The sequence below is a fragment of the Aquarana catesbeiana genome, linkage group LG13, assembly GCF_042186555.1.
Source record: "Aquarana catesbeiana isolate 2022-GZ linkage group LG13, ASM4218655v1, whole genome shotgun sequence".
Taxonomy (NCBI): Eukaryota; Metazoa; Chordata; class Amphibia; order Anura; family Ranidae; genus Aquarana; species Aquarana catesbeiana.
The window spans coordinates 108,896,744-108,913,545 of NC_133336.1; the positions used below are offsets into that span (position 1 = coordinate 108,896,744).

Consider the following 16,802-nt stretch of genomic DNA (forward strand, 5'->3'; position numbering starts at 1 on the left):
TGACACCAGTGCTGGGTGTTATTATTGCATCCACTGACACCAATACTGGGGGGTTATTGTACTTCAATTTATTCTGTGTGCATTGCAATACGCTGTCGAAAATGCAGTAGGACCAACATTTTTGGGCATTGAGGTATGAAAATGCACTGCTATTGTTCAGCCCTCTGGAAATGTCGGGGGTCGCAGTTGAGGTCCTCTATAATTTTTAAGTTGATCACCACTGACCTATGGGGTCCCTTGGATCAATAGCTGAGCAGCATGGATTCCCATGTGACTCAGAACATCCTTTGAACACATATTCTTGTAAATGTTTGCCAATTTTGGCTAGATCTGGCAACAATGCTCATCAATGGATGAACTGCCGCAAATACTTTAATTTGCTTGAGCTTTCGTAAATATTGATCAGTCATATTGGATACTTGCAGCCAATCACTATTGTTTACCTTTGAATAAGCAGACTCTGGAGCTGTATGGGTATAAGGTTCCCTCCTGTCTGCACTGACACATTTGGGTGCTCCGAACATGTACAATTATAGAAAAATCCTTCAAAGGAAAGACATTTCAGCAGTCAGCTCATTCTTGTGCCTCTGACTGCCCTTTAATGTCAAAACCATGTTTACACAGGACCAAAAACTGCTTTGAAATAGTGAGCTATTCACCCGATGGGTTGTATTCCAGGAATTAAGTAGGAAGCTACAAATTCTATTAATTCAACCTTCTGGGTATTTTAGTCTCATGTTGTGCTAGAAAGCTTAGCTATCAGTGCCATGATAGATAACAACTAGTGAATAGGCCGGGGAAGTCTAGAGTTAAACAGTTTACCTTATGGTTTATTCTAATGACAGATAAGCAGTAGGTAGTTGGTGAGAGCCTCATGACAAATTGGATATCTCCGATTGTCAGTCTTAGACAAGGGGATTATCTGTTTCTGTGAGAGAGGTCAGCATCCAATCATCACCAGTCTTGTCAGTTGGAGACAGAAGGGACACTTTGGACATCACACTTGACCACCTGCGTAGATTCCATGCTACATTTTCAATAATCTCTTCCTGATAAGAGGTTGCCAACAATATTGGTAGGAACATAAAACTTCCTTGTAGACCATTTCCAAAGGAATTAAATTCCTAAAATAAAGTTTATGTGATACTTGACAGCTGTAGAGGGAAAAAACAGAGTTTCAAGGGATAATGCTAAATGAAAAATATACTGCATTATGTTTACTATTGAAATTGCAGGGATCATTTCTTATATCCTCAACCCAGCTTCACATTTGCAAGCATCCTAGCAGATATATAAGGCATGAAAATTAAAGAAAGAGACTAACTTAAAAATATATTAAGTATTTCATATACGCAGGTGATGAATAAAACAAGTGGTCGATTCAACACAACTCAAGGCACCAGAAAAGAATACCTTAGCAGTAGGGCCTCCCTGCTCTTCAATGGTTAAATGTTCATTAGATATAAGAGTTGAGGACTTAGCTGTAATACTTACTTTTTATCCTGCTCCAACAGCCCTCCCCCATGCAGAGTGACTGGTTCCCTGCAGGCTCTTCTCTAAGATACCCCAGTCTTGAACTCTCTATGTCTCTCCTAGCCTTGCATTTTACATGAGGCCAGTGAGAATCTGCCCATAACCTGGAGTGCTGGAGAGAGCTTGGGAGCAAGGAATATGGTATTACATCCTGTTTCCTCTATCCCTAGACCTTACAAGCATTTAACTCTTGCAGTGCGGGAGGTCCCTCTGCAAGGGTATTTTTTTTAATTCCTGGAGTTCATATTTAAGCAGATATGGTCCACAGTTTTCACAATCTGTAAACCCACTCTTTGAAATGCCATGCAGCCATTGCTGTAGTTCATGCTGACATGATGTGTCTGCAAAGGAACTGCAGAAGAACCTCAGTACTGGGAAAAATCAAAGAATGAAAGAAGGTGATAAGGCAGTAAATTATGGTACAGAGTGCTTTAGCCATCTATATGTCATTCAGTTAGAGTTTATACCTATTTGAATTTTAATCGGGTACTTGAACCCACATTTCCAAATGCCTTTGCATTACCAATCTCTATCAACATGTGCTTCTATCTAAGGGCCGACAAAGTGTTATAATTTGGAAATGCAGAGGCATTTTGAAGGGATGCTGCCACTGACCTTGGCAAAGCACATGTATTAAACTGTGAATCCTTATGTATTGAGCTCTAATGTACCTGGTAAAAAATGGTTGCTGTATGGAATTGTTGTTTTTTGGTGGAATTTGCTCTAGCTATTGTTTGGGCAGGTGGCTGAAGTGTACTGGAGCTGCAAGGCCAATTTGGAAAATTAGGTACTTAAACACAAATGCAGTGCTTCACTAGTCATACACTTTGAAGGGGAATTTTCCCCAGAGCTTAGTAAATGAGTTGAAGCTCTGCTGACTTTCATAGAAATAACATACAGTATTATCTTTACTTACAAAATAAAAAAAAGTTTTCGTTTTCTTTATTTTAGGTCATTAGTCTTCTTTTCATCCAACAGGTGGAACGTTAGGCTCTTCTTCATGTTTTCTTCTGTCTGCTTACTATCTGCTGTGAAAAGTCTTCAGCCCCCCCATAGCTAGAGCTGAAAAACACACCCACAAAACAAATGATTGTTTGCAGCTACTTATCCTTTAACAGACAGCTTTACTGGAGGCTTTACTGAAGCATTTAGTCAGACAAGCAGAGCCTCAAAGCATGCTGCTTCTGCTAAGCAGTCTCATTAGCTAAGCCATAGTATTTGGGAAACCTTACAAAAAACACATTTTCATTTTCCGTCTGGTATACTTTTAGCAAACAACTTCTTTTGTCAAAGAACTCTGACCAACTTTACAGTTGATTAGCCAGGTAAAGACCAAGTTAATACAGCATAAGTCCTAGAATCTTCACTGGCACATTGCCAAAGATCCAGATTTCAGCAAATCAGATTGCATCATGTACAAACTAAGACTACAACAAAATGGTGCCTGGCCGCACACTATCCAAGCATACTAGAGAACACAACTATGTTGAAATGGCTTTATCTTGGTCTCCACCCATGGGAGAACTCTCTTTATTGCATTTCACCCAATTTGAGGCTTAATCATCGCAGCTGAAACACATTAGAGGGGGGGTTCTCCCATGGGTGGAGACCAAACTGAAGCCATTTCAACATAGTTGTGTTCGATAGTGTGCTTGAACAGTGTGTGGTTCGGTGTCAATTTGTTGTAGTCTTTGTTGAGCCTGCCAAGCCTGCGTTCAGCCCTTACAAGCACCTGGAAGCAGTATGAGCTAGCTGGAGCAATACACTGGGGAGTTTGCGAAGTACTGTTTTAGTTTTGCTTTTGGGTGATTCAGTATGCCCACACCAAGTTTTTAAAACCAATCTTTCCCGAGAAACATGTGGGGTCTTTTATTGCCAATCCATTTCTGAAGTAGCTAGTTGCTGGCTTGTACACTGTCCAAGTGGGTAAAGTGGGTAATGCATATCTAAACCCCAAAACAAAAATGTAATATATTACAGATTGGAAGTCCTCAAATATGCATTCATTTAATTTTTTTAGAAGAACAGTTTCAGAAAATACAAAAAAAAACCTCTTAATCTAGCCAAGAATGCAGTGCCCTTGTTACTTCCTATAAGCAGAACTGGAAGCGAAAACAATGTTATCTTCCTTCTATAAACTACTAAAACCCTCAACCTTAATTTCTATCTCAAAAAAGGTTTCTCCTTTTAGTCAGAAGAGGGTGGCAAGATGTTTGGCCATCCTGTCTAGCACAACAGAACCTGCCTAGCTGACTTGAGGATGCAGCACACCTGCGGAAAGACTTGTTTCCTTTTCTAGATAGAGAAGAGTACAACAATTATAAAAATGTTTTGTGTAATAATGAGCACTTTGGAGCATTGAAAGAATGTGTTCATCTGCTCTTATGGTAGCAAGTGAAGTTTTCAGTAGTAACAAACTTGCAGCCTGCAGGGATTCAGAAGTAGAATGAGGATTTTTGATCCCTGCACATAGGAAAGTGAGTTTATCTTACCATTCTCCACTCCACTATCCACTATTTGGTACAGATATACTTTAATGTATACTGATATTTTTCTGTGACCTGCATATTTCTCTGCCAGAAACAGTTCTCATGAGCTTTGTGTCATTTGAAGTTTTAGATTTTTTTTATTCACTTGTCATTATTATAAATACCTAGCGTTATATTGTTGAGGCTCGGAATGGCATTTATATCTTTGCATTGCGGTAATCTGCCTTCACCTGCCAAGAAGTTTCGGCATCATGTTGAGATAATCATCTATGAAATATTTTTGTGTCTGAATGTGACACCTTCCTGTGTCTGAGAATAAACTGTTCCTATAATAATCTTCAGAAACCATTATCACAGTAGAAATGGGAAGACAATAGGAATGAAATTACTCTTCTGGTTTATATGTTGATCCAGAAATGCTTGGACTGAGCTGTATACACAGATATAGCTTTATTACCTGCTTAGTAGGTAGAAATGAGATAACTCAAAGTCAAAGGTGACTTAATAATAAACAGATTTACATGGCTACAAATATATCCTTGGCATATTTTGGACTTACTTTCTATGGGGTGTGGAGTTTTTAATCCCTATGCTGCTAGCATTAGTAAATAGATAGAAAAGTATATCATATTTGCTTGTTTTAAACCTTTTTTTCACATTTCTTCAGCTACCGTACTTTCTGCTTTCCATGCCTAGGCAAATGATGTGATACTTCCCAGGAGTCTTCAGGAGGGGAGGAAGAGGAGAGTCAGCTAAGCACACCCTCCTGTCTACGTGCCTGAACTAAGGGCAGATGGATGCCAGGAAATAAATGCTTTCATCTGCCCGTACTCAAGATGTCCACAGCCAGAAATAATAGGGGGGTGTTTTTCAAAATGATTTATCAGCAAAATAAAGTATGGAGACATAGATGGATGGGTGAATTTGCTTTGAATATTAAAAATGAATTAAATAGTGTTTTGGGTTTGTGGTGCTCATATGCAGTTTATTTCCACTTTAACATGAAATTAGCCTCAAAGAAATTTCAAGACGGTAGAGCTTTTTAGCAGAAGAGACTTCCCATGTCCCATCTGCTAAAAAATTATTTCCCCTAACAGTTTTGGGCAAAAAATGCCTGCCTCGTGTGTTTTGAGCAGTGTAAAAGCCAGCTCATTCCTGGCATTTGCAGAATGCTGTTAATTGTGTTGGAAGCCAATATTGGAAGCATGTGGCCACACAGGGGAACTGTATTAAATCTCATGTGGGTTAGCGCCATCTTGTGGCTGGAGACTATGCTACTTCATCAGGCCCCACACACAGAAGGATAAAATCATATATCCTGCAAGTGATTACTGCCTCAGCACTGACTACAGAGACATTTTGAGATAACACTAAACACTAATCATCCTCCACCAGTTTTTCACAGTACTCACTGTACACTCACAGTTGTCCAGCCTTAACGGCAAAGAGTGGAGTCACCGCAATATTCACAGGTCCTGTATTCACATGGTTCCAGGCCCAATCCCTAGGCGGGTTCAGTACCACAGCAAGCTCTATGATAGGGCTCTGCCACAAAGTAGAGTGCCTTGTGCTTGGTCACCTCTTCCTGCAGAGTCTCAAACACTGGCCACCACTGCTTCACACCCAAACTCACTGCTCCTCCTTCTTGACAATCCTTAACTCATTACCTCAAGGGTTAACTTTGCATTATCACACCTCACTTTATGACACAGAGGGCTCACTTAAACAGGTACTCTTCATTCCTCCAGTTTTTTTGATACACTATGAATATACTTAGTCCCCAAGTGATCACACCAGACAGTCCTTCTTGAACAATAACTTTATTTTTTACTGAATAATCTTTGTAAATTACATTTCCAGTATATTACCATAGGCATTGCAAATAATTCCTCTTTACAGTCATTCTCCCCACAAGAACACTTTATTGTCTATGGCTGGCTGTTCTGTTAGCAAATGGGTGCTGTCCATACCTCATATTAGTACAAATTATCTCCCACTGGGAAATAGTCATTTTTTCAGGACCTGGAACAGGGACCCATTAAAAGGTTACTTTGACATCAGAACAGTTCACATAGCTCACAGTCGTCCTTACTGCGCCCTTCCCACATTGGACAGCCTACAAACCCCTATCTCCCCCTGTACACGCTGCGGCCCAGAGCAGCTAGGTGTGGCAGCCGGCCCTGTTCACTATAATGATGGGTCACTGGCAGCTGCAGCTATTCATGGCTCTTTGCACAGCCATGGATTATCTGCAGTGATCACTGCTGGACGCACTACCGCAGGTAGTCTCTGAATGTCCAGACAGCCACAAATACCTGCAACTGCCAGGAACCTGTCATTATAGTGAAAGGGGCCAATTGCTGCATCTAGCCACTCAGAACCACTGCAGAATTCAGAAGAATCCTGCTGCTATAATTTGCAACAGGCTGAATCACTGGTGTGAATGTAGCCTTATATACTGTATATCATTTGAATAATGTGCAAGAAATAACTGCACTAGTGCAAAAAATCAAGTGAAGCTTATTGCTGTGACTTCAAGATACAAGTCCATAAAAATTCTTCACTGCTGTTTGTGGAAGAAATACAATCTAGATGGAGCTGTGCAAAGTGGACACCCATCAATGTGGTAAAGAAGCTGCTTACCATAAAGTAATGACCCTTATGTTTAGAGTGGTCATATGAGCTGTGTTATTAACAGATAAACCCATACTCCTCATACAGGCTCTTCTCAGCAATGGGGCTGGTATTATGTACAGAGAGAGATCAAACAGTGTTAAACTTAAATAAAAGGTAGAGCAGTCACATAATTCTCCAAGTCAGCAGCGCTGTTTGCTAACAGAACATAAGTAAATCCAAGATAGCAGTCAGCATCGGCGTGCATGGTAACCACCTCAATACTGGGATCTTTCAGGCATCAGAAAAAGACACCTGGCAACTTAGTAATCCTCAAGTATTTTATGATGCCATACCAGTGAGTACACAGAAAATGGCAGACGCATTTTGGCGATAGGCCTTGTTCACAGCACTGGGCACCTTCAGCCCCTCCTGCCCAGGCCATTTTTAAGTTTATAGCACTGTCACATTTGAATGACAATTACTCAATCAAGCTACTCTGTCCCCAAATTCAACTTGTATATTTTTTTTAAGACAGATAGAGCTTTCTTTTGGCAATTAATTGCCACTGGGTTTTTTATTCTTTGCTATATAAACAAAAAATACTGAACATTTTGAAAATAAAAACATGTTTTTCTTTGTTTCTGTTATACATAGTTACATAGTTGTTAAGGTTGAATAAAGACATCAGTCCATCCAGTTCAACCTGTGTGGGTGTGTGTGTAAGTATTATGTCCCTACCATTTCCCATATCTCTGAATATTGTGTTCATTATGATGTCCATCTAAGGATTTTTTTAAATTAGCAAAATTACCCTCTGCAACCACTGATTTTGAAAGGAAGTTCCACATCCTTAATGCTTTAACAGTAAAAAAAAAAACCTTACACAGTTTAAGGTTGAACATTTTCTCGTCCAACTTCGTTGAGTGGCCACGTGTTCTCATGAGTGACCTGAGACTGAATAGTTTCCTCCCAATGCTGGAATTACCATTAATATATTTTTATATCGCTATCATATACCCTCTTATAATTAAGTTTAATGCTTGTAGTCGTTCCGCATAACTGAGATCCTCCAGCCTTCTTATTAGCTTTGTTGACTTTCTCTGGACTCCAGTTTTAGTATATTCTTCCTGAGGACTGGTGACCAGAATTGGACGGCATACTCAAGATGTGGCCGAACCAGAATTTTGTAAAGTGGTAGATTTATCGTTTTATCTCTTGGGTAAATACTGTACCTTTTTTAATGCATGCTAATATTCTACTGGCCTTGCTTGCCACAGCTTGGCATTGCATGCTTTTGCTGAGTCTGTCATCAATCAGGACTGCCAGATCCTTTTCCATCCTTGATTTCCTCAGAGGTTCTCCCCATAGCGTGTAATTTGCATTCATATTTTTAACCCCCAAGTACATTTACTTACTCCATGCTGGTTACTACTAATGATACTATTCTTATCTGGAAGTTCCTGGATATGGTCCCTCATCATCCCCTCCAAAATTTCACCAACTTTTGATGTAAAGATAACTGGCCTGTAGTTTCCAGGCATGTATCCAGGCCCTTTCTTGAATATTGGTAGCGCGTTAGCTTTACGCTAATCAGCTGGTATCATTCCAGTGAAAATGCTTTCCTTAAAGTGTTATTAAACCCACAACAGTAAAATCTGTTGGTATATGCAGCATAGCAGGCTTGTTATACTCAGTGTGGACCTTAAGTGGTTAATCCTCTGCATTGTGTAAAAAGGCTGTTTTATCCTGTATGCACAGATCCTTCCCTCCTGCACTGTCTATCTTGGGAAAGCCAGCTAACACAGGCAGAGTAGCCAACCTGCACATGCTCAGATGTGTCTTTTAGAGACTGGAGAGAATAATTCCTTGTTCTCAGAGTTAGCCAAGTCATATGATATTGGCATCACACATGTGGGCGTGTGTGTAGGCTGAAGTGGAAATTTCCTCCTACCTGAACTCTCAGCACTGGAGAAACTGTGCAGTTTATCATTGATTGTGGTATACAGATAAGCCAAAAAGGTATATAGTGGCAATATTTTAATGTATAAAGAAGATTTATAAGCTGCGGGCACTGTGTGTGTGTGTGTGTGTGTGTGTGTGTGTGTGTGTGTGTGTGTGGGGGGGGGGGGGGGGGGGGGGCAGGCAGATGAACTATTTTCATTTTACTGGATTTAGTAACACTTATAATGGGTGAAAGCCATCTTGTCCTGGAGATTTGTTCATATTAAGTTTTCACATCAGGAGAGAGGTGAGACATGAGAAGAGAGAGGAGAGAGGAGGGCCGGACAGTCACATGAGTGGCATGTATTGTACACACACGCTGAGAAATGAGGTATGAAGCTCCATATTTTTTAAAAGCACATACAGCGAGGCACTTAATTGATTGTAACATGGGATTTATTAAAACACAGTTATTTTAACAGCAGTAAGTAGAGTACAAATATGTTTGTACTCTATGTACACCTCGTACACGCTCTGTGCTGACAGTTCCCTGGCTTCCCCATTTGCACATTCCACTGTTAACTCCTAATGTGCTGGAAGGTGCAAACAGGGAAGCCCAGGGGGACTGTCAGCATAGAGACAGTACAGGGAACTTCACAGGGCTTTTTTTCAGTTGTGGATTGTAATCTCTCCTGACCTCCCAGCAGCAGTGTGTGTGTGAATGCCTGTACCCTGTAGTGCACCGGATTAGTGCACTTTTTAAGGGAGTAAGGTTATTTTTAATTCAAAGCGGAGTTCCAGTCAATTTTTGTTTAGTAAAAGTCATCTACAAAAAAAGTGTATCTTCTGACTTTTAATAAAAAGACACTATTATAAAAAGAGTACCCCCCAAGGAAATACTAAGAGACTTTTAAGGCAAATGATCTACAGCTGATGAAAAAAGACATAGAAATGTATTGATATAAAAATATGTGGTGCATACAACACCAACAAAGATATGCATATTCAACATAGACAGAATCATATAACAAATATAAAAATGCAGATCCTTCCATACTAAGCCCAACTCGTTTCTGGGCCTGTGTAGAGTCCTTTCTTCAGGGGCATTTCATGTGAGGAAGTACTGCTATTTTGATATTCTATAATGAGACAAAGTCACACATCAGATTCGTATTCACAGTTAGAGGGATGAGCATAGTTGAAGCCAAGTAAAAACAAACGTACCAGTCAAGTAGAGAGAATGCAAAAAGAAAAAACTGCCACAGTTGGTGTGGCCAGAAGTGGAGATGGGTACGGCTGGTGCAAACAGGTCAGGGTGGGTACAAGACCTAAGAAAATGTTAGTCCTCCAAAGAAAAAGGGGGAAAGCATTTTCTTTGGAGGACTAAAATTTTCTTAGGTCTTGTGAAAAATATACACCACATATTTTTTTTACATTAATACATTTCTATGTCTTTTTTCATCAATTGTTGATCAGTTGCCTTAAAAGTCCCTTGGTATTTCCTTGGGGGGTACTCTTTTTATAATATTGTTCAATTTGGGATGTTGGGATGTTGGCAACATATGGGTCTTCTCGGTTGGATTCTATAAACTAATAAAAAGACACTCGCCTGTCCCACAACCCAGTGACGTGGCCAACCCAAACCCTCCCTTCTCTCCCCGCCCGTCCTTGGCACAGGCAATACTACTGTGGCCTGCAGCTTCACAGCCGGGTGCGCATGTTTCACTGCACTGTGCTGCATAGCCAGGCAATCTGCTGGGACCTGTGACATGTCCCATAAGATTGCAGAGAGGAAGGGCCGTCTAGGCAGCCCAAGCGTAAGTGGGAGCTTGACGGTAATCGCGATGCATCGTGAAGCATCGCGGAATCGAATTGTTGACCAGATAATCGTAATCAAATGGAATCGTGAAACCAGTGAAGATGTGTACCTCTAATAGGCATACTTAGAAATACACACCAAAACATGGACATTAGCATCTCACTGGAGCAAAAAAATCTCTTAAAATAAGGCTGTATATCACTTCTTCAGTGGACAAGCCTCTTAAAGTAGGTTTCCAGCTAAAACAGGGGTTTTTTTGGAAGAATGTGAAAGGTTAGAACATCTGTCCATTTTTTACTGCTACTTGGGTCTCTTATAAACATATTTTACCTAATTTGCTGTCACAATGACATGTTGCTGTTGCTGATTAGGGATGAGCTCGAACATCAGGTGTTCGCCCGTTCGCCGAACAGCGAATATTATGGGACGTTTGCAGGAAATTTGAGCGCCGCAGAACGCTTTATAATGCACTGCCAAAGGCAGAGTGCCTTTGGACAATCATGGCTCAGGTCTCAGGGGGATCAAGGCTCAGGGGGACTAAAAATATAACACACATATATATATTGTGATGGTATGCGAGGTGAGGCCATCGATAATCGGTATATTTCACCTCGCATTCATTCTATTGTAAGACACTGAACCGGAATCCGGCCCGGGTTTGTCATGCTTCATCTTCAATGCCCTTGCTGATGGGAGGAGGTTTTCACTCAAAATCTCATGATACATGGCCCCATTCATTCTTTCATATACATGGATCAGTCGTCTTGTTCCCTTTTCAGAGAAACAGCCCCAAAGCATGATGTTACCACCCCCATGCTTCACAGTAGATATGGTGTTCTTTGGTTGCAACTCAGCATTTTCTCTCCTCCAAACACGACTAGTTGTGTTTCTACCAAACAGTTCTACTTTGGTTTCATCTGACCATATGACATTTTCCCAGTTCTCTTCTGGATCATCCAAATGCTCTCTAGCAAACCTCAGACAGGCCCGGACATGTACTGGCTTAAGCAGAGGGACACGTCTGGCACTGCAGGATCTGAGTCCCTGGCGGCGTAGTGTGTTACTGATGGTAGCCTTTGTTACATTGGTCCCAGCTCTCTGCAGGTCATTCACTAGGTCCCCCCGTGAGATTCTGGGATTTTTGCTCACCGTTCTTGTGATCATTTTGACCCCACGGGGTGAGATCTTGCATGGAGCCCCAGATCGAGGGAGATTATCAGTGGTCTTGTATGTCTTCCATTTTCTAATTATTGCTCCCACAGTTGATTTCTTCACACCAAGCTACTTGCCTATTGCAGATTCAGTCTTCCCAGCCTGGTGCAGGTCTACAATTTTGTTTCTAGTGTCCTTCGACAGCTCTTTGGTCTTCACCATAGTGGAGTTTGGAGTGTGACTGTTTGAGGTTGTGGACAGGTGTCTTTTATACTGATAACAAGTTCAAACAGGTGCCATTAATACAAGTAATGAGTGGAGGACAGAGGAGCCTCTTAAAGAAGAAGATACAGGTCTGTGAGAGTCAGAAATCTTGCTTGTTTGTAGGTGACCAAATACTTATTTTCCACCATAATTTGCAAATAAATTCTTTCAAAATTCAGACAATGTGATTGTCTGGATTTGTTTGCACATTTTGTCTCTCATAGTTGAGGTATACCTATGATGACAATTGCAGGCCTCTCTCATCTTTTTAAGTGGGAGAACTTGCACAATTGGTGGCTGAATAAATACTTTTTTGCCCCACTATATATATATATATATATATATATTTATTCTGCATTCAGTGCAGCGTATATATGTACACAGTATATAATACAGGGTGTACAGTTTCTAATACACTTCAGGTGGTGTACACAGTATATAATACAGTGCAGCCATTGTACCGTTTCTAATACAGTGCAGGTGGTGTACACAGTATATAATACAGTGTGTACATTGTATAATACAGTGTGTACAGTTTCTAATACACTTCAGGTGGTGTATTAATATATACAATATTAATATATATGGTGTATTAATATATACAGTATCTCACAAAAGTGAGTACACCCCTTACATTTTTGTAAATATTTTATTATATATTTTCATGAGACAACACTGAAGAAATGACACTTTGCTACAATGTAAAGTAGTGAGTGTACAGCTTCTATAACAGTGTAAATTTGCTGTCCCCTCAAAATAACTCAACACACAGCCATTAATGTCTAAACCTCTGGCAACAAAAGTGAGTACACCCCTAAATGAAAATGTCCAAATTGGGCCCAATTAGCCATTTTACCTCCTTGGTGTCATGTGACTCGCTAGTGTTACAAGGTCTCAGGTGTGAATGGCGAGCAGGTGTGTTAAAGTTGATGTTATCGCTCTCACTCTCTCATACTGGTCACTGGATGTTCAACATGGCACCTCATGGCAAAGAACGCTCTGAGGATCTGAAAAAAAAGAATTGTTGCTCTACATAAAGATGACCTAGGCTATAAGAAGTTTGCCAAGACCTTGAAACTGAGCTGCAGCACAGTGGCCAAGACCATACAGCTGTTTAACAGGACAGGTTCCACTCAGAACCATTTTTTTTCACGTAAGGCCATTCCGGCTCTCTACCGTCACATGGAAGGCAATGTTTTGGCCTCGTTGGACAGGGCGGACAGCAGTAAGGTTCATATTACCGCTGACTCATGGTCCAGCAGGCATGGGCAGGGACATTTCCTTTCCCTCACGGCGCACTGGGCAACTTTGCTGGCAGCTGGGAAGGATGCAGGACAGGGTTCAGTGTTGTTGGAGCTTGTTCCGCCACCACGCTTACAAAAAGCTAGTGGTGATTCTGCCACAGCTCTCTGTGCCAACCCTCCTCTGCTCTTTCCTATATGTCCTCTTCTGCAGAATTGTCCTCTGAACCAGCAGCGCTCCGTAAGCATTCAAGGGGCTATGCAAGCAGTCAGTCTGAAAGATGCCATGCGGTGCTTGAGTTGGTCTGCCTAGGGGACAGGAACCACACTGGGGCAGAGATTCTGTGAGCTCTGCAGGGGCAGGCTCAGAGGTGGTTGATGCCACACCAGCTTCAGCCAGGAATGGTTGTATGTGACAATGGCAGCATACTTCTCTCGTCTTCCTACAGGAACACTTGACCCATGTTCCATGTTTGGCCCACGTCCTGAATTTGGTGGTGCAGTGTTTCTTGAGCAGGTACCCAGGCTTACAAGATCTCCTGAGACAGGCCAGAAAAGTCTGTGGTCATTTACACCAGTCATACAATGCCAGTGCTTGGCTGGCTGACATTCAAAGTAAATGCAACCTGCCCACCAACTGCCTCAATTGTGACATGCCCACCAGATGGAACTCAATGTTGGCAATGCTGCAGCAGCTGCACACACAGCAGAAGGCAATCACTGCGGACCTGTGCGAGTATGGCACCAGAACAGGGTCAGGGGAGCTTGGCTTCTTTTCGCCACTCCAGTGGCTACTGATCAAGGATGTATGCACTGTCCTGTCACCATTTGAATAGGCCACAAGAATGGTGAGCAGCGACCATGCATGCATCAGTGACACTGTCCCTTTAGTCTTCCTGCTGGAGCACACGCTAAGTGGAATCATGGACAGGGCACTTGAGGCAGAACCGCGGGAGGAAAAGGAGGACTTTCTTTCCTCTCAAGGCCCCCTTTATCCAGATAGCATTCCTGCGGGGCTGCCAAACACACAGGAAAAAGAGGAGTAGGAGGATTGTGTCAGCATGGATGTAGAGGATAACACTTAGCAGTAATCTTCAAGGGATTGTTTTCAGTCCCCAGAAACCCAAGGAGTTGTATGTGGCTGGGAGGAGGTAGTTACAGATCATGTGATCCTTAGTGACCCAGAGGACTCAGAATCGAATGCCTCTGCAAACTTATGCTGCATGGCCTCCCTGATTCTGCAAAGCCTGCGAAAGGACCCTAGTAGGGATGAGCCGAACACCCTCCTGTTTGGTTCGCACCAGAACATGCGAACAGGCAAAAAATTTGTTCGAACACACGAACACCGGTAAAGTCTATGGGACACGAACATGAATAATCAAAAATGCTAATTTTAAAGGCTTATATGCAAGTTATTGTTATAAAAAGTGTTTGGGGACCTGGGTCCTGCCCCAGGGGACATGGATCAATGCAAAAAAAAAGTTTTAAAAACGGCCGTTTTTTCGGGAGCAGTGATTTTAATAATGCTTAAAGTGAAACAATAAAAGTGTAATATTCCTTTAAATTTCATACCTGGGGGGTGTCTATAGTATGCCTGTAAGGGGGCGCATATTTCCCGTGTTTAGAACAGTCTGACAGCACAATGACATCTCAAAGGAAAAAAAGTAATTTAAAACTACTTGCGGCTATTAATGAATTGCCGGTCCAACAATACACATAAAAGTTCATTGATAAAAACGGCATGGGAATTCCCCACAGGGGAACCCCGAACCAAAATTAAAAAAAAAAAATGACGTGGGGGGTCCCCCTAAATTCCATACCAGGCCCTTCAGGTCTGGTATGGATATTAAGGGGATCCCCGGCCAAAATTTTAAAAAAAAATGGCGTGGGGTCCCCCTCAAAATCTATTCCAGACCCTTCAGGTCTGGTATGGATTTTAAGGGGAACCCCTCGCCAAAAAAAAAAAAATGGCGTGGGGTCCCCCCAAAAATCCATACCAGACCCTTATCTGAGCACGCAACCTGGCAGGCCGCAGGAAAAGAGGGGGGATGAGAGAGCGCCCCCCCTCCTGAACTGTACCAGGCCACATGCCCTCAACATTGGGAGGGTGCTTTGGGGTAGCCCCCAAAACACCTTGTTCCCATGTTGATGGGGACAAGGGCCTCATCCCCACAACCCTTGCCCGGTGGTTGTGGGGGTCTGCGGGCGGGGGGCTTATCAGAATCTGGAAGCCCCCTTTAACAAGGGGACCCCCAGATCCTGGCCCTCCCCCCTGTGTGAAATGGTAAGGGGGTACAAAAGTACCCCTAACATTTCACAAAAAAAGTGTCAAAAATTTTAAAAATGACAAGAGACAGTTTTTGACAATTCCTTTATTTAAATGCTTCTTCTTTCTGCTATCTTCTATCTTCTATCTTCCTTCGGTTTCTTCCTCCATCTTCTTCTTCTTATGGTTCTTCTGGTTCTTCCTCCGGTGTTCTCGTCCGGCATCGTCCTCCGCGGCGCCGGCGTCTTTTTCCCTTCTTCTTCTCAGGCGGCTCCGCATCCACCATGATGGGAGGCCCCTGCTGTGTGATGCTTCTCCTCTTCTGACGGTTCTTAAATAACGGAGGGCGGGGCCACCCGGTGACCCCGCCCCCCTCTGAAGCACGGTGACTTCCCTGTCCGCCCCCCTCTGACGTCATGGGGAATGCCACAGGGAAGTCCCCGTCAAGTCCCCGTGTGTCAATGGGGGGCAAGGTCACCGGGTGGCCCCGCCCTCTGTTATTTAAAAACCGTCAGAAGAGGAGAAGCGTCACACAGCGGGAGCCTCCCATCATGGTGGATGCAGAGCAACCCTAGAAGAAGAAGGGAAGAAGACGTCGGCGCCGTGGCGGAAGATGCCGGATGAGAACACCGGAGGTAGAACCGGAGGAACCAGCAGAAGAAGATGGAGGAAGAAACCGAAGGAAGATAGAAGATAGAAGAAAGAAGATAGAAAAAAGAAGAAGCATTTAAATAAAGGTATTGTCAAAAACGGTCTCTTGTCATTTTTAACATTTTTGACACTTTTTTGTGAAATGTTAGGGGTACTTTTGTACCCCCTTACCATTTCACACAGGGGGGAGGGCCGGGATCTGGGGGTCCCCTTGTTAAAGGGGGCTTCCAGATTCCAATAAGCCCTCCGCCCGCAGACCCCCACAACCACCGGGCAAGGGTTGTGGGGATGAGGCCCTTGTCCCCATCAACATGGGGACAAGGTGTTTTGGGGGGCTACCCCAAAGCACCCTCCCAATGTAGAGGACATGTGGCCTGGTACGGTTCAGGAGGGGGGGGCTCTCTCGTGCCCTCCTCTTTTCCTGCGGCCTGCCAGGTTGCGTGCTCGGATAAGGGTCTGGTATGGATTTTTGGGGAGACCCCACGCCATTTTTTTTTACATTTTGGCACGGGGCTCCCCTTAAAATCCATACCAGACCTGGAGGGTCTGGTATAGATTTTGAGGGGGACCCCACGCCATTTTTTTATTTAAATTTTGGCTGGGGTTCCCCTTAATATCCATACCAGACCTGAAGGGCCTGGTATGGAATTTAGGGTGACCCCCACATCATTTTTTTTTTTTAAATCTTGGTTCAGGGTTCCCCTGTGGGGAATTCCCATGCCGTTTTTATCAATGAACTTTTATGTGTATTGTTGGCTGGCAATTCATTAATAGCCGCAAGTAGTTTTAAATTACTTTTTTTCCTTTGAAATGTCATTTTGCTGTCAGAC

The 16,802-nt window shown here is 42.7% G+C and overlaps 1 long non-coding RNA gene across 1 annotated transcript in view; it reads right to left on the minus strand.

Moving 5' to 3' along the window:
• Nucleotides 1-963: 963 nt before the first annotated feature.
• Nucleotides 964-16,802, minus strand: part of LOC141117060 (uncharacterized) — a 78,531-nt gene continuing 62,692 nt past the window's right edge. Inside the window, exons 2-3 of the long non-coding RNA XR_012237085.1 lie at nucleotides 2,450-2,595; nucleotides 964-1,154 (exon numbers count right to left, since the gene is read on the minus strand). This is a non-coding gene — a long non-coding RNA (uncharacterized lncRNA). The remainder of the gene's footprint in view (nucleotides 1,155-2,449; nucleotides 2,596-16,802) is intronic.